We start from the raw sequence: 24,601 nt of genomic DNA on the forward strand, positions 1-24,601 counted from the left end.
CATTGGCAGGCAGATTCTTAAATATATAGGTTTTAAACAGAGAAACATAGTAGTGACATGCCTTCTTCAGGGCAGGGCGTCCAGAATGGCAGTATCACAGAACAGGACCAGGTATATCTTACGTGAGAGCAGCCTGCCTACTCTGAGTCCTTCCAGTTAATAAGATGACTATTTTAATGCTTTATGAGACAGAAAACAGGTGCCTTTCCTCTCCTAGTTCTGAGTAGTTTACATTGAAATTAAAGCTGATTTGGGATGAATTTATTATGAATGGCAATTATGGCTAGCATCTATTAAATATTCAGTATACTGACCATTTCACCTATGTTTTATTATTGAATTCTCACAAAAACATTGTGAGGTAGGAAATATGATTTCTCCGTTCAGCAGATAAGGAAACAGAGGTCCAGTGGTTAAGCAAGTTGTCCAAGATTACATACCTAATAAATGGTAGAGAAAGGATTTGAACCCAGGCCTTTATCACTCCAATCCTATGCTCTCAAACCCAAGTAATGCCTGACTTGTATTACTTGCTTAGTAATATTAATGGTGGTCTCCACTTAATTGCTGATAGCTTTCCAATGAAATCAATTCTGGGTACACTCACATGAGTCTAATTATGTGGAACTCAAACTGAAAGCAGCAGCCCCACAACCTTCCCCAGAGGGGCGGAAATCCTTCAAAAGGAGCACAAATTCCATTATATTTGTAGATTCAGCCATTCATTACTCCATTTATTTCTTCATCAAATAGTCATTTACTGAGTGCCTTGTAATGGACACTTGGAATTGACTCTCAAGCGTCTCTTCCACTGGTAGGCTTTCAGTCAATCATGATTAGTTGGCTCTCTCTTATTACTGATTGGTTGACAGGTGGGCAGGCCCAAGCCAGTTTGGGCCAATGATAAGTGAGTACAAACGTTAGTCTTTGTACTAATATAAAGTCTTCGGGAGGAAGCCCCACCTCTCCACCGCAGGTGAACTGATAAGCGCCATGTTGCAGCCCGAGGCAGAACCCATCTTGGCGGAAGGCATACCGTGTGGAGAGGAGAGTGAGGGAAGAAGCTGGTTTCAAGCCTCAGCATCTTCCTCTGTGAGGTACAGTTTTTCTTTTAGTATTGCTTAAGCTGGGTTGAGTCGCGTTTCTGGCGCTTGCGGTCGAGATTTTGACCGCACTTGCCTAGGTGTGTGTGGTGTGTGCCTGGCACAGGTGAGGCAGGCATTGAGCGGCCGGGCCTGCCCAGTTATAACTCTGTACAGCCACTCAGGCTGCCCAGCTCCTGATCTTGGCTGTAGGTTCCCTGAGGACAGGGACACCTTTTTTTTTTTTTTTTGGCATCCTGAATGCATGTGCTGATAAACTTTTGTGGAAAACCTTTGTGGAGTATCTGTGTGTTTGCCTCTGAGAGCAGTGGCCACTTCAGGGAGGCAATTTATGTTTTTGAGTAGCTGCCGTCTTGTGCCAGATGTTTTACATATATGTAAGTTAATTTCTTCCTTCATCCCAGAAGCCAACCGCAACGATGATTCCATCTTTTACCTAAGAAGAGCCCAAAGCCTAGAGGAGTTTTTACACAACTTGTAGCCATTGCTTGTTGACGCTGCACGGTTAGAATATGGTACTATAGTGCTGACTAATAGAGCCTTCATTATTGGAAAGTGGGCGGTTGGCCCCAAGCCAGAGGAAGCCCTTTTCACCACAGGTGTAATCTGTTAACGAAACAATTAGGATTCTTCCTTTGGGTGTTTATACGGGAGTTCCATTGTAAACATCTATGACCAGCTTGTCAGTAGAACCTGAGAAAAAATGACTTCATCTTAACCTTATGGGATCATTGGAGAATAATCAGTCTCTTCCTGTGGGTAGCCTGGCAAATAAAGTGTGTAATTTATCCCAGCCCATCCTTTGCCGCAGATGCAAAAATGATAGTCAATTTTTTGTTTTGTATTGCTTTGTATTTTCTTAATTTGCTCTTGAAAGACTGAGTGTAGTCAGTGTATGCTTTAAAAGGGAGCTTGAAAAACCACTCTGAAAGTTCTCCTGCGTTTATAAGTAGATATATAAGGTGGACAGGTAATGTTTTTTGAATTTCCGATTTACAGAGGCTTAAAGTCATTATTTTAGATTGGATTTCATCAAACATTAGTTTAAGAAATATTGCTAATAAAATGCTGATCACTGTGCTAAGCCGGGGCTTCCCTGGTGGCTCAGCAGTAAAGAATCTGCCTCCAGTGCCAGAGAAGCAGGTTTGATCCCTGAGTCGGGAAGATCCCCTGGAGGAGGGCGTAGCAACTCCAATATTCTTGGCTGGAAAATCCCATTAACTGAGGAGTCTGACACGACTGAAGTGACCCAGCTGCATGTGCTAAGCCCTGGAGGTAGGTGATCAGCACAAACATAGACCTCTGCTCTGAAGCACATGTAATATATGGTACTACAAGCTTCATTTGAGTGTCTGTGTTGACTGTAGGAGCCCCTGCTGCTGCTGCTGCTGCTGCTAAGTCACTTCAGTCGTGTCCAACTCTGTGCAACCCCATAGACGGCTCCCCCGTCCCTGGGATTCTCCAGGCAAGAACACTGGAGTGGGTTGCCATTTCCTTCTCCAATGCATGAAAGTGAAAAATGAAAGTGAAGTCACCCAGTTGTGTCCAACTCTTAGTGACCCCATGGACTGCAGCCTACCAGGCTCCTCTGTCCATGGGATTTTCCAGGCAAGGATACTGGAGTGGAGTGCCATTGCCCTGCTGACTTCTTACAATTTTGGATTTTGAGTGTGAATACTAAAGGCATAATACTTTTTCTTTAAAAATGGAGTGTTAAAAGCTCTTGTCAGTGAATTTTAATATTCTGGTTAATTGACCCTTTGTTGACCCTCCAAAGTCAACAGCTCTTTTCTAGATTATTGAATACCGTTGGTGATATTAATTATTATGCTTGGGACAGATTTCTTCCCATATATCCATAACTGGTAGGGAAAGTGAGTCCTTTTAGGATATTTATTACAGTGCCTTATCCCCATATTATAGCCACAGAGAACACCATTTCTTACAAGATGCTTCACTCAGTAATTTAGTATATTCTGGAAACAATTGTATTCAAGATAAAATTAATGCTGAGATGTTCTTCCTGTGGTACTAAAGACCAAAAATGGATGTGGCTAGAGCAAGGAGCACTTGGGAAAAACATTTTTTCAGCTCTGTACTTAACTGTATTTTTTGATGAATTCTTGGGGGCACAACAACGAAAAAAGAAGTTTCAGCAGATCAATCTTTCAGCTGACTGTCTGGCAGCTTTGTATACGAAAGGTGGTGTCATACCAGCTTTCTGATTCTTGTTTGTGATTTGACAGCATCTGTCTTTGATTCTTGGCTACAAGAAGGTGTGTAATTTGTGATGTATCTAAGTAGGAAACAGCTAACTGTTCATGGTCCCCAGGTCACAAAGTTTATGCCTTGTTTAATCAGATGGATCACCCTACTGTGATACACTATATTTTTAAAAACTGAGATAGATTCGCTCTTTCAAAGTGTACAATTCAGTGATTTTTAGTATATTCACAAAGTTCTGCATCTAATTAGAACTGTCTTAATTCCAGAACATTTTCATCAGCTGAAAAAGAAACTTTCTGCCCATTAGCAATTATTCCTTCTCTCCCTCCATCCTTTGCCCTTGACAACCACTAATCTACTTTCTTTCTGTATGGATTTGCCTACTCTGGACATCTCTTATAAATGGAATCATACAGGATATGTTCTTATGTAGTTGGTTTCTTTCAGTTGAGATGTTTTCAAGGTTCGTCCATGTTGTATTTAACAGTACTTCATTCCTTTTTATGGCTGAATAATACTACATTGTGTGTGTATAGATGTGTGTGTGTGTATATATATATATACATATGCATATATATATATATAGCATTTTATTTATCCTTCAGCAGTTAATGGACGTTTGGGTTGGGTTTTTTACATCTTTTGGTTATTGTGAATAATGCCGCTCTGAACATTCCTGTACAAGTTTTTGTGTAAGAATGTTTTTTTCAGTTCTCTTGAATATATGCCTAGGAGTGGACTATCTGGGACATATGATAATTGTTTTACACAGTGGGTGCACCATTTTATTAATACATTCTCAAAGCAATATATAGGAGTACCAGTTTCTCCACATTCTTGCCAACACTCTTTATTGTCTGTCTTTTTAATTATAATAATCCTAGAGAATGCTGACACACTTTTGTTGATGGTAGAAAGTATATTTTCACATTTTTAGGATTAGAGGTCTGTTCACTACAAAATCAGAATTTTTATCTAAATCTTTTATTTTTGACCTCCTCAATGCTGCAGTTTAAATAATTCTACTGTTGTGTTATTTACTTTCATGTATAGGTTAATCTTTGAAAATTCTTCATTATGGCTTGAGATTTCCTGGCTCTCATTTGGGTTTTCTTGAAAGTTCTAGCTATAATTGAAAAAGCCCATAATTTAGATAAAAACTAAAAATTATTTTTAGTCTTTTGAGTACATTCCCCTCCCCTAGTCTGTTTTTAATGCCCCAGTCTTTTTTTTTTTTTTTTTAAATGCTCCCAGACTGTTTTCAATGCTCCAAATTCATTGAATGGCAAAACTTCTTTGCTTTATCAATCACCCTGGCTGTTGACTTTGAAGGTATTTCCAAACTATTTATTAACATTATAACCTCTTATCTGAAAGGGTTCTGTGAGCCAAAAAAAAAAATAGTAATTTTTTTCCACGTTAACAAAATTTTAAGTGTATGATACAGTATAATTAACTATACACAGTGTTGTTCAGTAGATCGTCAGGATTAATTAGTCTTGCATAACTGAAATTTTATGCCTGTTGGTTAACAACTTCCTATCCGTAACCCCCTCCCCACCAGCCCCTGGCAGCCACCATTCACCTGTGTGATTCTATGAGTTTGCTTATTTTAGATACCTCACTTAAGTGCTATCTTGCAGTATTTGTCATTCTATGATTGGCTTATTCCCTCAGCATAATGTCCTCTGGGTTCACCTATATTGTTGCATATGTCTGAATTCTCTTCTTTTTAAAGCCCAAATAACATTTCATTGTGTGCGTATACCTGATTGTCTTTATCTGCTCAGCCTCTGATGGACTTTTAGGTTGTTTTCACATAGTAGCCGCTGTGAATAGTGACTGCTGTGAACTTGGGGGTATAACAACAGATATCTCTTCAAGATCCTAATTCCCATTCTTTCAGATATATACCCAGAAGTGAGATTGCTGGATCATATAGTACTGCAATTTCTAATCTTTTGAGGAACCTCTCTGCTGTTTTCCATAGCAACAGTACAATTTTGCATTCCTGTCTACATTATACAAGTGTTCCAGTTTACCCATATCCTCACCAATACGTTGTCTTTGGACTTTTTGATAATAGCCATCCTAATATGTACAAGGTTTGTGGTTTTAATTTGTCTTTCCCTGATACTTAGTGAAGCTAAGCCATCTGTTCATATTCTTGTTAACCATTTGTGTATCTTTGGAGAAGTGCCTATTGAACTCTTTAGCTCATTTTTATTCAGGTTATTAGTGTTTTTGCTATTGAGTATAGGAGCCACTTATATGTTATGGAAATTATCCTCTTATTGGGTGTATAGTTTACAAATATTTTCTCCCATTTTGTAGGTTACCTTCTCACTCTGTTAATTATTTCCTTTAATATGCAGAAATTTTTTAGTTTGATGTAATCCCACTTACCTATTTTTCCTTTTTGTTGCCTGTGCTTCTGCTGTCATATCCATGAAATCATTGCCAAGACCAGTTTCATGACGATGTCCCTCTGTGTTTTCTTCTAAGAGTTTTACAATTTCAGATCTATGTTTACATCTTTAATCCACTTTGATTTTTGTATATTGTGTGAAATAAGGGTTCATTTTCATTCTTTTGCACGTGGATATCCATTTTTTTAAATACCATTTGGCAAAAAAAAAACTATCCTTTACCCAGTATGTTTTCTTGGCACTCTTGTTGAAGATCATCTGACCTTGTATGCAGAGATTTATTTCTGGGCTCTCTGTTCTGTTCCATTGGTCTATATGCTGTGCTATACTGTTCTAATTACTGTAACACTGTAAGAGTTTTGAAATCATTAAGTGCTTTTGAAATCTTGTGCTTTCTTAAGATCATTTTGGCTCTTCAGGGTTCTTATGGTTCCCTCTGAGCTTTAGGATTGTTTTTTTCTTTTTTCTGTAAAAAAAAAAATATATATATATATAGCCCATTATAATTTTGGCAGAGATTGAATTGAATCTGTAACTCTCTTTGAGTAGGATAGGCATTTAAACAATACTGAGTTTTCTGATCCATGGACAGGGGCTGTCTTTCCATTTGTTTATGTATTTAATTTTTTTTCATCAATGTATTATACTTTTCAGTGTGCAGATCTTTCATTTTCTTAGTTAAATTTATTCCTAAATATTTTATTCTTTTTGACACTATTGTAAATGGGATTGTTAGTCTAATTTCCTTTTCAGATAGTTTGTTGTTAGTGTGTAGAAATAGAACTGATTTTTGCATGTTGATTTTGTGTACAGCAATTTTATGAGAGTGTTTATCCCAACATTTTTTTTTTTGGTGGAGTTTTCTACAAGATCATGTCATCTACAAATAGACTTTTCCTTTTTAATTTGGATGCCTTTTGTTTCTTTTTCTTGCCTAAATACTCTGGCTAGGGCTTCTTGTACCAGGTTGACTAGAAGTTGCTGGAGTGAGCAGCCTTGCTTTGTTTCTGATCTTAGAGAAAAAGCTTTCAGCTTTTCATCATTGAGTATGATGTTAGCTGTGCCCTTTACATTTATGGCCTTTATTATGTTGAGGTAATTTTCTGTCTGCTTTGGTTTTGGTAAACTGTGGGTTTCTAGGAGTTTATCCATTTCTCCTAAGTTATCCAATTTGTTGGTGTATGATTGTTCATAGTAGACTATTATTTTTACCTTAAATTAAAAATAGTCTTGGGACTTCCCTGGCAGTCCATGGTTCAGTGCTTCCAGTGCAGGAAATGTGGGTTTGATCCTTGGTCAAGGAACTGAGATCTCACATGTCTTGCAACATGGCCAAAAAAAAAAATTTTTTTTAAAGCATGATCTTTTAAATTTCTGTAGCATCAACTGTAATGACTCCTCTTTTATTTTTGATTTTACTTAGAGTGTTCTCTCTTTTTTTCTTAGTCTAGCTAGAGGTTTATCAAGTTTGTTTATCTTTTCAAAAAAGCTAGTGTCTAAATTTCTTATGAGCAATTTTGTGAATTGTTGAATTAGTGTGTTTGTGGGATGAGAACAGGGTTTTCTGTTCAGCTGTCTTGGTGACTTCCGGAAGATAACATTTCTTTTTTCTCCTTATTATTGCTACAGTTTATGTTCTAAATTCACAAAAGCCCTTTCACAATGTATTATCTCATTGTGGTGGTTTACATTACCCCATTGTTAATATTCACATTTTATGTATCAAGAAAGTGTATACAGAAAGATTAACAAGTTCCCCAAATCACACAGCTGGTAAGTAGCTCATGTGAGTTTTCTGATTTCATTTCTTCACATTTTTTTTTTCCTCTTACAGCATTCTCATCTAAATGTAGAATGATGTTTTTTTTTTTGTAATTTTATTTTATTTTTAAACTTTACAATATTGTATTGGTTTTGCCAAATATCGAAATGAATCCGCCACGGGTATACATGTGTTCCCCATCCTGAAGCCTCCTCCCTCCTCCCTCCCCATACCATCCCTCTGGGTTGTCCCAGTGCACCAGCCCCAAGCATCCAGTATCGTGCATCAAACCTGGACTGGGGACTCATTTCATACATGATAGTATACATGTTTCAATGCCATTCTCCCAAATCTTCCCACCCTCTCCCTCTCCCACAGAGTCCATAAGACTGTTCTGTACATCAGTGTCTCTTTTGCTGTCTCGTATACAGGGTTATTGTTACCATCTTTCTAAATTCCATATGTAGAATGATGTTTTTAAAAAAAGTATTTATTTTTTAATTGAAGGGTAATTGCTTTACAGAATTTTATTGTTTTCTGTCAAACCTCAACATGAATCAGCTTAGAATGCTGTTTTAATAACTAGAAAATGTTATTTGTAAGTTCTCAGCGGTTGCTTTTCCCACACTGCTTTAGTAATATGAAAAAAATATATCCTTTTTCTTGAAAGGATTTTCTTGAATAAGAAATTCTCATTAACATCTGCCTTTACAAGTATCTGGCCCACCAAAGCACCCATTCAGTTAGAATATAGCTAGGCCCTGGAGAATCAGAGCTAAGTTAAGACATGGTGCCTGTCCTTGAGGAGATCTTACTTTAGGGAGTTCAAACAAGTAATCATATTGTAACTGTGTGCTGAACACTATAAAGGTGTATACTGTGGAACACAGGAGAGGGGGAAGACCTGGAAAAGCCTCTTCCAAGATGACATTTGTGTAGGAGAACCTGAAGAGGAGGGCAGCTGAGGTAGAGGGAGTATTATAAGCTAGATGGTACAGAGGCCCAGAGGGGTATCAAGTGGAAACTTCAGGTAGACTGCGTAATGTGATCTTAATAGGTACTGGGATATATTGAGTTAAAAGTTTGTATTCAGGAAGTCAGAAATGAAAGTTAGCCTGAAGAGGTTATGTTAAGACTAGGTTGGGAAGGGTCTTCTGACCTTTGGGTTTTTAAAATTTATTGTATGGGAAAGCATCAGAGACTTTTGAATGGGAGACCTGTGTGGTCAGATTTGGTTACAGTATGGAGGATGTGTTCAGGGAGATCAGTTAGAAAATTTTTGCTGCAATTCATGTGGGCCATAATAAGGGCCTGCATAGCAGGGCCAGTGGGACTTTAAGAAAGGACTTTAAACCAGATTTTTTAGTTGGAAAATTGAATTTTCATGTTAGTGATAATCACAGTTTCTAATCTGAGAGCCTTTATTTGAACTCCTTTCAAGTGCTTAATGTTCTTTAAGAAATAAGGACATTTAAGTCTCTGTCTTCGGAGAAGGCAGTGGCACCCCACTCCAGTACTCTTGCCTGGAAAATCCCATGGATGGAGGAGCCTGGTAGGCTGCAGTCCATGGGGTCGCTGAGGGTTGGACACAACTGAGCGACTTCACTTTCACTTTTCACTTTCATGCGCTGGAGAAGGAAATGGCAACCCACTCCAGTACTCTTGCCTGGAGAATCCCAGGGATGGGGGAGCCTGGTGGGCTGCCGTCTATGGGGTCGCACAGAGTCAGACATGACTGAAGTGACTTAGCAAGTCTCTGTCTTATTTTTCTAAGAGCAATTATATTTGATTCTGTAAGTTGAAGTTTTTTTCATTTTAAACTTCAAGTTTATTAAAGTATAATTTACATACAGTAAAACTAAGTGTGCAGTTCAGAGTTTTGACAGACTAATATACAGTAATGTAAACATGTAACCATCACCACTTTCAGGGTTCAGTTCAGTTGCTGAGTCGTGTCTGACTCTTTGCGACCCCATGGACTGCAGCATGCCAGGCTTCCCTGTCCATCACCCATTCCCAGAGCTTGCTCAAACTCACATCCATTGAGTAGGTGATGCCATCCAACCATCTCATCCTCTGTCATCCCCTTCTGCTCCCTGCTTTCTTTCTTTCCCAACATCAGGATCTTTTCCAGTGATTCAGCTTTTCCCATCAAGTGGCCAAAATATTGGAGCTTCAGCTTCAACATCAGTCCTTCCAGTGAATATTCAGGACTGATTTCTTTTAGGATGGACTGGATTGATCTCCTTGCAGTCCAAGGGACTCTCAGGAGTCTTCTCCAACACCACAATTCAAAAGCATCCATTCTTCGGCACTCAGCTTTCTTTATAATCCAACTCTTACATCCATACATGACTGCAAGAAAAATCATAGCTTTGACTGGACAGGCCTTTTTTGGCAAAGTAATTTCTGCTTTTTAATATGCTGTCTAGATTGGTCATAGCTTTTCTGTCAAGGAGCAAGCAGCTTTTAATTTCTTGGCTGCAGTCACCATCTGCAATGATTTTGGAGCCCAAAAAAATAAAGTCTGTCACTGTTTCCATTGTTTCCTCATTTATTTGTCATGAAGTGATGGGACCAGATGCCATTATCTTAGTTTTTTGAATATTGAGTTTTAAGCCAACTTTTTCACTCTCTTCTTTCACGTTCATCAAGAGGCTCTTCAGTTCCTCTTCTCTTTCTGCTGTAAGCGTAGTGTCATTTGCATATCTGAAGTTATTGATATTTCTCCCAGCAATCTTGATTCCAGCCTGTGCTTCCTCCAGCCCAATGTTTCTCATGATGTACTCTGCATATAAGTTAAATAAGCAGGGGACAACATACAGCCTTGACTATTCCTTTTCCTATTGGAACCAGTATGTTGTTCCATGTCCAGTTCTAACTGTTGCTTCTTGACCTGCATACAGATTTCTCAGGAGGCAGATCAGGTGGTCTGGTATTCCCATCTCTTTCAGAATTTTCCACAGTTTGTTGTGATCCACACAGCCACAGTCTTTGGCATAGTCAATAAAGCAGAAGTAGATGTTTTTCTGGAACTCTCTTGTTTCTTTGATGATCCAACAGATGTTGGCAATTTGATCTCTGGTTCCTCTGCCTTTTCTAAAACCAGCTTGAAAATCTGGAAGTTCACGGTTCATGTAGTATTGAAGCCTCACTTGGAGAATTTTGAGCATTACTTTGCTAGTGTGTGAGATGAGTGCAATTGTGCGGTAGTTTGAGCATTCTTTGGCATTGCCTTTCTTTGGGAATGGAATGAAAACTGACCTTTTCCAGTCCTGTGATTCTTTACCAGTTCAGATGGTAAAGAATCTGCTTGTATTGTAAGATAGCCAGGTTTGATCTCTGGGTTGGGAACATCCCCTGGAGAAGGAAATGGCAACCCACTCCAGAATTCTTGCCTGGAGAATTCCATGGACAGAGGAACCTGCTGGGCTACAGTCCATGGGGTCACAAAGAGTTGGACATGACTGAGTGACTAATGCACACACTACACACACACACACACTACACACACACACACACCTCGGGTCACAAAGAGTTGGACATTACTGAGTGACTAATGCACACACTACACACACACACACTACACACACACACACACACACACACACACACACACACACACACACACACACACACACACACCTCCACACCTCCACACCTCCACACCCCAGCCCCTGGCAACCATTGATCTTTTTTCCTATGGATTTGCCTTTACAAAATGCTCTATGCACTAAATAGAACCAAACAGAATGAAGCCTTTTGTATGTCTTCTTTCATTTAGCACAGTGCTTCTGAGATTCATCCATGTTAATGCACATATCTGTTCATTTTTATTTAATGTACTCATAGCTGTGTAGTGTTACCTTATTATGGTTTTATTTTGTATTTCCCTAATAACTAATGATGGTCATTTTTTTAATGTATCTATTTTCCATCTGTATTTATTCCTTGGTGACACATCTGTTCAGATATTTTGCCCTTCCTTTTTTTTTAATATTGCAGTTTTTATTCCCCTAAGCTTCCTCTTCTCATTGTAAAAATGTATTTGAAAGATATACAGACATATAACATAAATGCTCAGTAAAAATACATTAAAAATATATCACAGTGGTGGTAAATAGTGATAATTAATGAAGAGATTATGACTGATTTTCTACTCCGCCCCCCTAAAATTTACAGTTTATGCAGTTCTTTTGTTTTGAATATTCTGTTTTCTTTTTAAAAATATTTTATTGGATATAGTTGTAACAGCAAGAGAGTTCCAGAAAAACATCTATTTCTGCTTTATTGACTATGGCAAAGCCTTTGACTGCGTGGATCACAATAAACTGTGGAAAATTCTGAAAGAGATGGGAATACCACAACACCTGATCTGCCTCTTGAGAAATTTGTGTGCAGGTCAGGAAGCAACAGTTAGAACTGGACATGGAACAACAGACTGGTTCCAAATAGGAAAAGGAGTTTGTCAAGGCTGTATATTGTCACCCTGTTTATTTAACTTATATGCAGAGTACATCATGAGAAACGCTGGACTGGAAGAAACACAAGCTGGAGTCAAGATTGCCGGGAGAAATATCGGTAACCTCAGATATGCAGATGACACCACCCTTATGGCAGAAAGTGAAGAGGAACTCAAAACCCTCTTGATGAAAGTGAAAGTGAAGAGTGAAAAAGTTGGCTTAAAGCTCAACATTCAGAAAATGAAGATCATGGCATCCGGTCCCACCACTTCATGGGAAATAGATGGGGAAACAGTGGAAACAGTGTCAGACTTTATTTTTCTGGGCTCCAAAATCACTGCAGATGGTGACTGCAGCCATGAAATTAAAAGACGCTTACTCCTTGGAAAGAAAGTTATGACCAACTTAGATAGCATATTCAAAAGCAGAGACATTACTTTGCCAACAAAGGTTCGTCTAGTCAAGGCTATGGTTTTTCCTGTGGTCATGTATGGATGTGAGAGTTGGACTGTGAAGAAGGCTGAGTGCCGAAGGATTGATGCTTTTGAACTGTGGTGTTGGAGAAGACTCTTGAGAGTCCCTTGGACTGGAAGGAGATCCAACCAGTCCATTCTGAAGGAGATCAGCCCTGGGATTTCTTTGGAAGGAATGATGCTAAAGCTGAAACTCCAGTACTTTGGCCACCTCATGCGAAGAGTTGACTCATTGGAAAAGACTCTGATGCTGGGAGGGATTGCGGGCAGGAGGAGAAGGGGACGACAGAGGATGAGATGGCTGGATGGCATCACTGACTCGATGGACGTGAGTCTCAGTGAACTCCGGGAGTTGGTGATGGACAGGGAGGCCTAGCGTGCTGCGATTCATGGGGTTGCAAAGAGTTGGACACGACTGAGCGACTGAACTGAACTGAAAGTGAAAAGTATCAGAAAGTGAAAGTGAAAGTGAAGTTGCTCAGTTGTGTCTGACTCTGTGACCCCATGGACTGTAGCCTACCAGGCTTCTCCATCTGTGGGATTCTCCAGGCAAGAGTTCTGGAGTGGGTTGCCGTTTCCTTCTCCAGGAGATCTTCCCAACCCAGGGATTGAACCCCGGTGTCCCGCAATGCAGGCAGACGCTTTACCATCTGAGCCACAAGGGAAGAGTCTTCATTACTCTAGGAGTGGGTCAAAAAAGATTGTGCTGCAATTTATGTCAAAGAGTGTTTTGCCTATGTTTTCCTCTAAGATTTTTATAGTGTCTGGCCTTATATTTAGATCTTTAATCCATTTTGAGCTTATTTTTATGTATGGTGTTAGAGAGCAATCTAATTTCATTCTTTTACATGTAGCTGTTCAGTATCCCCAGCACCACTTACTGAAGAGACTGTCGTTATTCTGTTGTATATTCTTGACTCCTTTGTTACAGTTTAGGTGACCATAGGTGCATGTGTTTATCTCTGGGCTTTCTATCGTGATCCATTGATATGTATTTTTGCTTTTGTGCCAGTACTGTACTGTCTTGATTTCTGTGACTTTGTAGTATAGTCTGAAATCAGGAAACCTGATTCCTCCAGTGCCATTATTTTTTCTCAAGATTGCTTTGGCTATTCAGGGTCTTTTGTGTTTCTATATAAATTGTAAAGTTATTTGTTCTAATCCTGCGAAAAATGCCATTGATAGTTTGATAGGGATTGCATTAAATCTGTAGATTGCTTTGAGTAGTATAACCATTTCCCCAATATTTGTTCTTCCAATCCAGGAACATGGTATATCTCTCCATCTGTTTGTGTCACCTTTGATTTCATTCATCAGTATTTTGTAGTTTTCTGAGTATTCCTAGGTATGTTATTCTTTGTGTTACAATGGTAAGTGGGATTGTTTCTGTAATTTCTCTTTCTCATCTTTAGATTATAGGAATGCTAGAGATTTTTGTTAATTAATTTTGTATCCTGCAACTTTACCAAATTCATTGATTTAGTACCAGTAATTTTCTGGTGACCTCTTTAGGATTTTTTATGTAAATTATCCTGTCATTTGTAGACAGTGACAGTTTTACTTCTTATTTCCCAACTTGGATTCCTTTTATTTCTCTTTCTTCTCTTATTGCCCTGTCTAGGAGTTCCAAAACTATGTTGAATAACAGTGGCAAGAGTGGATATCCTTGAGACCATGCAGCTAAAGGAGGCTTAATCAGGAGTGACAGGTGGACCACTGGGACCCTTGTGTCTGGAACAGGTGGCCTCGGTGGGGTGGGGCTCAGGCCCAGGACCTACATGGTCCTTGGAGGCTTTTTGTGGGAATGGGGCTCAGGCCTGGGACCTGTACAGCCAGAGGGGACTCTGGCAGGAGTGGGTCTCAAGCCCTGGGATCCCAACAGGCTTGCCAGGGCCTGAGCAGATGGGAGACCCCACCTTGAAGGGCATGTGAGCCTGTGTGGGTGTGTGCCCCTATCACTGCACAAGGAGGCCAGGGTGGCAGGCAGGAAGGAGTGCCACAGTGGTGGCCCCACGCTTTGTATACCACTGTACAATGGTGCCTCACCTCCTTGGTGTCCTGGAACTCCTCTGCCAACCTCCCTGGGGGTGAAGGCCCTCCCCTACCACCAACGGTTGTCCTCTCTCTGGGTCTACTCCCCATACCCCTCTTCTCCCCACCAGGAGACACACAACTGAGGCTGAAGTGCCCGGGGCTGTGACATGTACCATGCACACAGGTTCCACTCCATCCTGCCCTCCATAGACTGGCCATTGCATTCCCCTCTAATTTCCCAATCCCCCAGAGGTCCCTCCTGTGCCTGCTGATTCCCCTAGCCGTCAGCGGAGTTCCTTGAGTGTGGGAGCCTCTCCTCTCCCCAGCTCCTTACCATGAGCACTGATTGCCTTCTGTCTTCAGTCTTCACTCCTCATCTACCCCTCTTTCCTTCTCATGCCCTACTTGGTTGCACAGAGCCTCCTCCCATCCCTCTAGGCATGGGAAGCCCTCCATCAGTGCCCATCAGGTGTGTCGCAAGAACTGCTCCAGCTGCACACTCATGATGTACCTCTGCCCTCCCCTCCTCTTTTTTCTGTTGAGCGTTGAGAGTTCTGTACGAATTCTGGACACCAGTTCTTTACGATCTTTGTGTTTGCAAATATTTTTCTCTCAATTTGTGCTTTGTATTTTTATTTTCTTGAAAGTATGTTTGAAGAGTAGATGTTTTAAATTTTGATAAAATCCATCTTATCAATTTTTAAATTAATAGATAGTGCTTCTGGTGCACATCTAAGAAATCTTTGACTAACCCAAGGGCACAAAGATTTTCTCCTGCATTTATTCTGCAGATTTTGCGTTTTAGATTATTCGTATATGTCTGTGTCCATTTTGAGTTAGTTTTTATGTATGGTTCAAGGTATGAATCCAGGTTGTTTTTTAAACACGCATAGCCAATTATTGTAGTACATTTGTTGAAGGCTCCTTCTCTGTTGTGTTGCCTTTACAACTTTGTTAAACAAAACAAAACCAGTGTCTATATAAATGGGTTTATATCTGGATTCTCTAGTCTGTTCCATTGATCTGTTTGTTTATATGCCGATACCATGATTTTTGTTTGTTTTCTGTTTTCTTAGATTTACAAGTTTATTAATCTATAGGCCTCCCTTGTGGGTCCCTATTATGGAATCCAAAATATAGCTGCTTATCACAGAAATATAAGCAATCATAAGAGAATATTACAAACAGTTCAATATCTGCAAATCGGTCAACATGATACACCACATTAACAAAATAAAGCTAAAAATCACAGAATTATCCCAGTAGATGCAGAAAAAGCACTTGACAAAATTCTGTATCCATTCATGATAAAAACTCTCAGCAAAGTGACTATAGAGGAAACATATCTCAACATAGCAAAGGCTATTTATTTTTTAATTAATTTTTATTGAACTAAAGTTGCTTTACGATGTTGTGTTAGGTTTTGCTGTACAACAGAGTGAATCAGTTACACACATACAGATAACTCCTTTTAAGATTTCCTTACCATTAGGACGCCACAGATCATTGAGTAGGGTTCTCTGTGCTGAGAAATGGTTTCTCATTAGTTATCTGTTTTATACATGGTAGTGTATATATGTTGATTGCAGTCTCCCAATTCATCCCATCCCTCCATTCCCTTCTCCCCTGGTAACTGTAATTTTGTTCTCTACATCTGTGACTCTATTTCTGCTTTGCCAGGAAGTTAATCTGTACCATTTTCTAGATTCCACATGTAAGCAACGTTACATGATATTTTCTAATTTACTTCACTCTGTATGACAGTCTCTGGGTTGTCATACACTGGAGACATGTTTCTGCAAATGATGCTATTTCATTCCTTTTTATGACTAATCAATATTCCATTAAATATATATACCACATGTTCCTTTTCCATGCCTCTGCTGTTAGGTTGCTCGAATGTCCTTTAGTTCAGTTCAGTTCAGTCATTCAGTCATGTCCAACTGTTTGCGACCCCATGAACCGCAGCATGGCAGGCCTCCCTGTCCAACACCAACTGTCAGAGTCTACCCAAACCCATGTCCATTGAGTCGGTGATGCCATCCAACCATCTTATCCTCTGTTGTCCCCTTCTCCTCCAGCCCTCAATCTTTCCCAGCATCAAGGTCTTTTCAAATGAGTCAGCTCTTCGCATCAGGTGACCAAAGTATTGGAGTTTCAGCTTCAACATCAGTCTTTCCAATGAACACCAGGACTGATCTCCTTTAGGATGGACTGGTTGGATCTCCTTGCAGTCCAAGGGACTCTCAAGTCTTCTCCAACACCACAGTTCAAAAGCATCAATTCTTCAGCACTCAGCTTTCTTTATAGTCCAACTCTCACATGCATACATGACCACTGGAAAAACCATAGCCTTGACTAGATGGAACTTTGTTAGCAAGGTAAAGTCTCTGCTTTTTAATATGCTGTCTATGTTGGCCCGGGGAAGGCAGTGGCACCCCACTCCAGTACTCTTGCCTGGAAAATCCCATGGACGGAGGGGCCTGGTAGGCTGCAGTCCATGGGGTCGCTAGGAGTCCGACACGACTGAGCGACTTCACTTTCACTTTTCACTTTCATGCATTGGAGAAGGAAATGGCAACCCCCTCCAGTGTTCTTGCCTGGAGAATCCCAGGGACGGGGAGCCTGGTGGGCTGCCGTCTATGGGGTCGCACAGAGTCGGATACAACTGAAGCGACTTAGTAGCAGCAGCAGCTAGGTTGGTCATAACTTTCCTTCCAAGGAGTAAGTGTCTTTTAATTTCTTGGCTGCAGTCACCGTCTGGAGCCAAGAAAAATAAAGTCAGCCACTGTTTCCACTGTTTCTCCATCTATGTGCCATGAAGTGATGGGACCAGATGCCATGATGTTAATTTTCTGAACGTTGAGCTTTAAGCCAACTTTTTCACTCTACTCTTTGATTTTCATCAAGAAGCTTTTTAGTTTCTCTTCTCTTTCTGCTATAAGCGTAGTGTCATCTGCATATCTGAGGTTATTGATATTTTTCCTGGCAATCTTGATATCAGCTTGTGCTTCCTCCAGCCCAGCGTTTCTCATGATGTATTCTGCATATAAGTTAAATAAGCAGGGTGACAATATACAGCCTTGATATACTCCTTTTCCTATTTGTAACCAGTCTGTTGTTCCATGTCCTTTTCTAACTGTTGCTTCCTGACCTGCATACAGGTTTCTCAAGAGGCAGGTCAGGTGGAGTGGTATTCCTATCTTAAGAATTTTCCACAGTTTATTGTGATCCACACAGTCAAAGGCTTTGGCATAGTCAGTAAAGCAGAAATAGATGTTTTTCTGGAGCTCTCTTGCTTTTTCAATGATCCAGCAGATGTTGGCAATTTGATCTCTGGCTCCTCTGCCTTTTCTAAAACCAGTTTGAACATCTGGAAGTTCATGGTTCACATATTGCTGAAGCCTGGCTTGGAGAATTTTGAGCATTACTTTACTAGCATGTGAGATGAGTGCAATTGTGCGGTAGTTTGAGCATTCTTTGGCATTGCCTTTCTTTGGCATTGGAATGAAAACTGACCTTTTCCAGTCCTGTGGCCACTGCTGAGTTTTCCAAATTTGCTGGCATATTGAGTGCAGCACTTTCACAGCATCATCTTTGAGGATTTGAAATAGCTCAACTGGAATTCTATCACCTTCACTAGCTTTGTTCATAGTGATGCTTCCTAAGGCCCACTTGACTTCACATTCCAGAATGTCTGGCTCTAGGTGAGTGATCACACCATCGTGATTATCTGGTTTGTGAAGATCTTTTTTGTACAGTTCTTCTGTGTATTCTTGCCACCTCTTAATATCTTCTGCTTCTGTTAGGTCCATACCATTTCTGTCCTTTATTGAGCCCATCTTTGCATGAAATGTTCCCTTGGATCTCTAATTTTCTTGAAGATACCTCTAATCTTTCCCATTCTATTGTTTTCCTCTATTTCTTTGCATTGATCGCTGAGGAAGGCTTTCATATCTCTCCTTGCTATTCTTTGGAGCTCTGCATTCAAATGGGTATATCTTTCCTTTTCTCCTTTGCTTTTCACTTCTCTTCTTTTCACAGCTATTTGTAAGGCCTCCTCAGACAGCCATTTTGCTTTTTTACATTTCTTTTTCTTGGGGATGGTTTTGATTCCTGTCTCTTGTACAGTGTCACGAACCTCCATCCATACTTCATCAGACACTCTGTCTATTGATCTAGTCTCTTAAATCTGTTTCTCACTTCCACTGTATAGTCATAAGGGATTTGATTTAGGTCGTACCTAAATCGTCTAGTGGTTTTCTTCAGTTTCTTCAATTTAATTCTGAATTTGGCAATAAGGAGTTCATGATCTGGGCCACAGTCAGCTCCCAGTCTTGTTTTTGCTGACTGTATAAACCTTCTCCATCTTCGTTTATAAGAATATAATCAATCTGATTTCGGTATTAACCCTTTGGTGATGTCCATGTGTAGAGTCTTCTCTTGTGTTGTTGAAAGAGGGTGTTTGCTATGGCCAGTGCATTCTCTTGGCAAAACTGTGTAGCCTTTGCCCTGCTTCATTTTGTACTGCAAGGCCAAGCTTGCATTTTGTAGCTTTCAGTTTACAGGTTTGTCACATATTTTGGTCAGGTTTATTTCTATTTCATATTGTTTGGAGGTATTGCAAATGGTATTTTTAAAAATTCAACTTCTAATTGTTTGTTGCTGGTGCATAGAAATACAATTAGTTGTTGCATATTGATCTGGTATCCTGGGCATCGGCAAGTTTTTGTTGTTGTTAAGTAACAACAGATAGTAAATATTGTACACATTGTAGGCCATATATTCCTTTTACAACTACTCAGCTCTGCCTTTACAGTACGAAAGCAGCATAGATAGGACATAAATGCATGTCTGTGTGTTAGAAACTTTTTTTTTTAACAGAAATAGGAAATGGGCTGAGTTTGGCTATAAATCATATTTTGCTGACCCCTGTTGTATCCTGCAACCTTGCTAACCTGTATTATTTCCAGTAGCTTTTTCAAAAACAGTAATTTATTGACATGAAATTAATAGGTTATAAAGTTTACCACTTAAATAATTCAGTGGCATTTAGTATATTCTCAGTGTTGTGGAATTGGAGAAGGAAATAGCAGCCCACTCCAGTATTCTTGCCTGGAGAATCCCAGGGACAGAGGAGCCTAGTGGGCTGCCGTCTATGGGATCACACAGAGTCGGACACGACTGAAGCGACTTAGCAGCAGTGTTGTGGAACCACCATCCATGTCTAGTTTAAAAATATTTCTGTAAACCCACAGTAAAACCCTTACTCATTAGTGATTTCTCCCCATTATTCCCTTCCCCCAGACCCTCTCAACCAACCATCTTCCTTCTGTATCTGTAGATTTTTCTGTCCTAGATATTTCATGTGAATGAAATTACATAAAATATCACATTTTGTGCCTGGCTTTTTTCACTTAACGTTTTGGAAGTTCATCCACATTGTAGCATGAATTCATACTTCATTTCTTTTTATGGCCAAATACTATTTTGTTGTTTATATATTCTACCATTGATTCATCTGCACACTCGTTGATGAACACGTGGAGTATTTCCATGTTTTTGGCTGTGGTGGATTGTGCTATTATGAACATGTGTAATTGTATTTACTTGAGTACCCCTTTTCAGTTCCTTTGGTTTTATACTCAGAAGTGGAATTGCAGATCATGTGGTAATTCTGTGTTTAACTTTTTGAAGTCTAGTAGGTTTTCTATAGCTTCCATGGAATTTTGGCATAGATACTGTCTATGAGTTAAAACAGTTTTACTCATTCCATCTAATCTAATTACATTTTATTTCCTTCATGCCTGATTGCATTGGGTAGGGCCTGCAGTATAGTATTAATGGAAGTGGTAAGAGGGTACATTCCTGTTTGGTTTGTTTTTTTACTAAAATTAGGAGGAAAGTGTTCAGTGTTTTCCCATTAAATATGATGCTAGAAGAAGGTAATGTTTTGTAAATACCTTTTATAAAGCTGAGGAAATTCCCTTCTATTCCTAGTTTGCTAAGAGGTTGTTTATTTTAAATTAGAACTGTATGTTGGATTTTGTCAAATGCTTTGTATCTGTTTGGGTAATCACATGGAGTTTTCATTTTTTCACTGTTGTGAATTGCATTGATTGATTTTTGAAATGTGGATTCAACCCTTGTTCTCGAGGTAACCCTTTGGTCATGTGTCATCCTTGTATAAATTGTTAAATACTGTTTGCCAAAGTTATGTGTAGAGTTTTTCCATTATGTTCATTAGGGATATTAGTCTATAGTTTTCTTTTCTTGTAGTTTTTGTCTTAATTTTGGTGTCTAGACCAGCATAATGCTGGTCTCTTAGCATGGATTGAGTAATATTCCCTCTGGTGCAGTTTTGTGTTTGGAAGAGTTTCTGTAGAATTGGTATTATTTCTCTCTGAAGTGTTTGGGTGAAATCACCAGTGAAACCATCTGGGGCCTGAAGTTTTCTTTATGGAAAGGTTTTTAACTACAAATTCAACTTAACTAATAGATAGAGGGCTAATTTGGGGCTTCCCAGGTGGCTCAGTGGTAAGAATCAACCTGCCAATGCAGGAGACATGGGTTTGATCCCTGGGTCAGGAAGACCCCTTGGAGAAGGAAGTGGCAACACTCCAGTATTCTTGCCTTGGAAATCCCATTGACAGAAGAGCCTGGCGGGCTACTGTCCATGAGGTTGCAAAAGAGTCGAACATGACTTAGCAACTGAACAACAGCAACAATAGGACTAATAAGGTTGTTTGTTTCTTTCCTGTTTTTTAAAGCACCTTTTTTGAGCTATAATTTGGATAGCAAAAAATGTACCCATTTAAAATATACAATTCAGGCACCTTTTGTATACTCACAGTTGTACAATCATGAAGATAGTTTTATTTTAGAGCATTTTTGTTACCTTTAAAAGAATCTTGGGACCCACTAAGGGTTTCTGAGATGGTGCTAGTGGAAAAGAACCCACCTGCCAATGCAGGAGACATAAAAGATACGGGTTCAATCTTTGGATTGGGACGATCCCCTGGAGAAGGAATGGCAACCTGCTTCAGTATTCTTTTTACTTATTATATTTAAATGAAGCAAAGATGAATATTTCTAATGATAAAAGGTACAATTCACAAAGAAGATAGACATCATAAATGGTTAGACAACAACAAAGAAACAAAGATACATGAAGCAAAAAGCAAAAGAAATACAAGGGAAAAGAAAAAATATATACTAATGAGGCAGATTAGCATTTCTCTGAGAATATTTTATAAAGAGCAGAAAAAAAAGAATAGGAGCTTCTTGAGTAATGTTGGTAAATTAACTATAGTAGATTTCTATTTTATATTAATTTATATTAATCTCATATTCTATGTAAATATATTTCAAATTTTGTATCTCATACATTGTTATTAGATATACATAGGACATTTAGAAAAACTGGCAAAAAGATAAACATTATTAAATTTCAAAAATTAGAATTCTTTTTTTGTGTGATTTTACCATCTGAACCACCAGGAAGCCCAAGAATACTGGAGTAGGTAGCCTTTCCCTCCTCCAGCAGATCTTCCCAACCCAGGAATTGAACCGGGGTCTCTTGCATTACAGATGGATTCTTTATCAGCTGAGCTACCAGGGAAGTCTGATTCTGTTATCAGATCAGATCAGATCAGATCAGTCGCTCAGTCGTGTCCGACTCTTTGCGACCCCATGAATCGCAGCACGCCAGGCCTCCCTGTCCATCACCAACTCCCGGAGTTCACTCAGATTCACGTCCGTCGAGTCAGGGATGCCATCCAGCCATCTCATCCTCTGTCGTCCCCTTCTCCTTCTGCCCCCAATCCCTCCCAGCATCAGAGTCTTTTCCAATGAGTCAACTCTTCGCATGAGGTGGCCAAAGTACTGGAGTTTCAGCTTTAGCATCATTCCTTCCAAAGAAATCCCAGGGCTGATCTTCTTCAGAATGGACTGGTTGGATCTCCTTGCAGTCCAAGGGACTCTCAAGAGTCTTCTCCAACACCACAGTTCAAAAGCATCAATCCTTCGGCACTCAGCCTTCTTCACAGTCCAACTCTCACATCCATACATGACCACAGGAAAAACCATAGCCTTGACTAGACGAACCTCTGTTGGCAAAGTAATGTCTCTGCTTTTGAATATGCTATCTAGGTTGGTCATAACTTTCCTTCCAAGGAGTAAGCGTCTTTTAATTTCATGGCTGCAGTCACCATCTGTAGTGATTTTGGAGCCCAGAAAAATAAAGGCTGACACTGTTTCCCCATCTATTTCCCATGAAGTGATGGGACCGGATGCCATGATCTTCATTTTCTGAATGTTGAGCTTTAAGCCAACTTTTTCACTCTCCACTTTCACTTTCATCAAGAGGCTTTTGAGTTCCTCTTCACTTTCTGCCATAAGGGTGCTGTCATCTGCATATCTGAGGTTATTGATATTTCTCCCGGCAATCTTGATTCCAGCTTGTGTTTCTTCCAGTCCAGCGTTTCTCATGATGTACTCTGCATATATTATTTTTGAAATTATTTTCCATTATATGTTATATAATATATTACAAGGTATTGACTATAGTTCCCTGTGCTATACAGTAAACCTTTGTTGCTTGTATCATATGTGTTTTTTTAGATTAGAAATCTAGCATTCTGTTCATACTAAGTCAAATAAGTGGAAACAAAGTGTCATAAATTTTTAAGGCAAAAATTCATAGTTTTTCTAAAATATATATATATATATTATACAGAGTATATTAGTATGCAAGAGCTTTTGTATTATGTTGGATAAAGGCTTGAGAAAGAACATTGAAAAAAAAAGATGGAGAAATTGGAAAACATAAACTACATGAAATGGGAGCACTGAATATGAAACAGAAAAAATGAAACAAAGTAGAAAAATATAAAAGATCCTCATATAGTTCAGTTGGCTTTAAACTGAACCATGCTTTTAAACATGGCTATTCATTAGAAACATATCTGGAGCTCTGACAAGAAAAAGCAATACGTTGGCATTTGTATTTTTCAAAAAATTACAAGATAATTCTCATATGTATCTGGATTTTAAAAAGTGATTACAAGTTTTTCTATTAAATGGTAGTTTTGGTGATAATAGAATTATATTATTTTTCTATTGACCAAACATCATATATTGGTATTAAGTGAGTACTAATTACATAATCACAATAGTGAAAGATGTTTGTCAGTTTTCACAATCAATAGCCAGATAAAAAATAAAAGATAATTACAGTTGCAAGTTGTAATGGGACCAAGGTAAACCTAACAATATAAAATAATTACATGCAAATTGTGGGGTCAAGCAGAGTGGTGTGGTAAGTGGAAGTGTGTGCATGCACATGTTTTCATCTGCTCAGGTAGTATATGTCTTTTGGTTGGTGCATTTAATCCAGTTACATTTAACATGATTATTGATATGTATGATCCTATTACTGTTCTATTAATTGTTTAGGGTTCATTTTCTGTAGGTAGGTCTTTTCCTTCTCTTTGTTTCCTGCTTAGAGAAGTTCCTTTAGCGTTTGTTGTAAAGCTGGTTTGGTGGTGCTGAATTCTCTTAACTTTTGCTTGTCTGGAAAGCTTTTGATTTCTCCATTAAATCTGAAGGAGAGTCTGGCTGGGCAGAGTATTGTTGATTGTAGGTTCTTCCTTTTCATCATTCTAAATGCATCATGCCATTCCCTTCTGGCTTGGAGAGTTTCTGTTGAGAAATCAGCTGATAGCCTGATAGGAATTCCCTTGTATGTTATTTGTTGTTTTTCCCTTGTTCTTTTTAAATATTTTATCTCTATATTTAATTTTTGTCAGTTGGATTGCTGTGTGTCTCAGTGTGTTCCTCCTTAGGTCTATCCTGCCTGAGACTCTGTGCTTCCTGGACGTGGTTGACTATTTCCTTTCCTGTGTAAGGGAAGTTATAGCTATTGTCTCTTCAAATATTTTCTCAGGTCCTTTCTCTCTTCTTCTTGGACTCCTATAATGCTGGTGTATTTAATGTTGTCCCAGAGGCCTCTTAGGCTGTTTTCATTTCTTTTCATTCTTTTTTCTATATTCTGTTCTGCAGCAGTGATTTCCATCATTCTGTCCTCCAGGTCATTTATCCGTTCTTCTGC

The 24,601-nt window shown here is 39.2% G+C and overlaps 1 long non-coding RNA gene across 1 annotated transcript in view; it reads left to right on the top strand.

The window, feature by feature from the left end:
- The first annotated feature begins 881 nt into the window (after positions 1 to 881).
- Positions 882 to 24,601, top strand: part of LOC139184183 (uncharacterized) — a 32,737-nt gene continuing 9,017 nt past the window's right edge. Inside the window, exon 1 of the long non-coding RNA XR_011567715.1 lies at positions 882 to 1,097. This is a non-coding gene — a long non-coding RNA (uncharacterized lncRNA). The remainder of the gene's footprint in view (positions 1,098 to 24,601) is intronic.

Source organism: Bos indicus, chromosome 7, assembly GCF_029378745.1.
Source record: "Bos indicus isolate NIAB-ARS_2022 breed Sahiwal x Tharparkar chromosome 7, NIAB-ARS_B.indTharparkar_mat_pri_1.0, whole genome shotgun sequence".
NCBI lineage: Eukaryota > Metazoa > Chordata > Mammalia > Artiodactyla > Bovidae > Bos > Bos indicus.